We start from the raw sequence: 1,034 nt of genomic DNA, 5'->3' as shown, positions 1-1,034 counted from the left end.
TGACGACCCAATTAATTTGCTGATCATTTGGGATGCATTTGGTTAGTCATTAAATTTTTTTTTATTTTTTAATTTTAAAAAAATAAAAATTAAAAAATAATATTCGGTAACATCATGAAAAGTAAAAAGTAAAATTAAAATAATTAAAATAATTATTTTATATACAAAGCAAAAATTTTTGCTTTCCAAAATTTACTTTTTTACTTTTTTTTTTTGCTTCTTCACGTCTAAAATGCCAAATCAAAAAGTAAAGAATCCGAATCCTTCTCTCTCATCGAGTTTTTTATCTCCCACCTCCTTCTCCCTCCCTTCTTAAACCCTTATCCCTCATCGAGCTCTTCACTTACCGTCTCCAAATATTATTTTTTGCTTTATAGTAATGTAGTTACCGAACATATTTTTTACTTTTTTTATTTTTACTCAATAGTAAAAAAAAAAAAAAAAAAAAATATTTTTAAAAAATCAAAAAGTACAGCCAAACGCATCCTTAATTTACATGGTTCTCAACAAATTCTAAGTGCATGGAGTGGGGTAATCTGAAGTGCACACAATGAATATTTTAAATACTTCCTTAACATTATCGTCGGATCCGTGGCGCAATGGTAGCGCGTCTGACTCCAGATCAGAAGGTTGCGTGTTCGATTCACGTCGGGTTCAAAATCCCGATCCCGAAACGGATCTTTATTTTTTAAAATAAAATAACACATTCTCCTGGAATAAACTTTCTTCACAAAAAAAAAAATTACAAAAAGATCAACCACCCCATAAAGGATCCTTTCTAGAAAAATTTAATTTTTATAAGGATTCTATAAAAATTTACTTTTTCCAAAAATAAAACAGATCTTCTCTAAAAAAATATTTTTCAGAAAAAAAATATACAAAAATTTACATTTTTCCAAACTAACTTAATAGGAAAAAAAAATACAAAAAAGATCAATCGCCTCATAAAGAATCTTTTTTAGAAAAATTTAATTGTTATAAGGAATCTAAAAAAATTACTTTTTTCCAAAAAATAAAACCAATCTTCTCTAAAA

The 1,034-nt window shown here is 26.7% G+C and overlaps 1 non-coding gene across 1 annotated transcript; it reads left to right on the top strand.

Annotated features, from left to right (window-relative positions):
- The first annotated feature begins 585 nt into the window (after positions 1–585).
- Positions 586–657, top strand: TRNAW-CCA (transfer RNA tryptophan (anticodon CCA)). The gene has a single exon. It is a non-coding gene; the product is annotated as a tRNA-Trp (tRNA).
- Positions 658–1,034: the final 377 nt, after the last annotated feature.

Source organism: Elaeis guineensis, chromosome 12 (assembly GCF_000442705.2).
Source record: "Elaeis guineensis isolate ETL-2024a chromosome 12, EG11, whole genome shotgun sequence".
In the NCBI taxonomy this organism is placed as follows: Eukaryota; Viridiplantae; Streptophyta; class Magnoliopsida; order Arecales; family Arecaceae; genus Elaeis; species Elaeis guineensis.
The sequence above is the reverse complement of the archived record's forward strand: the minus strand, read 5'-3'. Positions and strand labels throughout refer to the sequence as shown.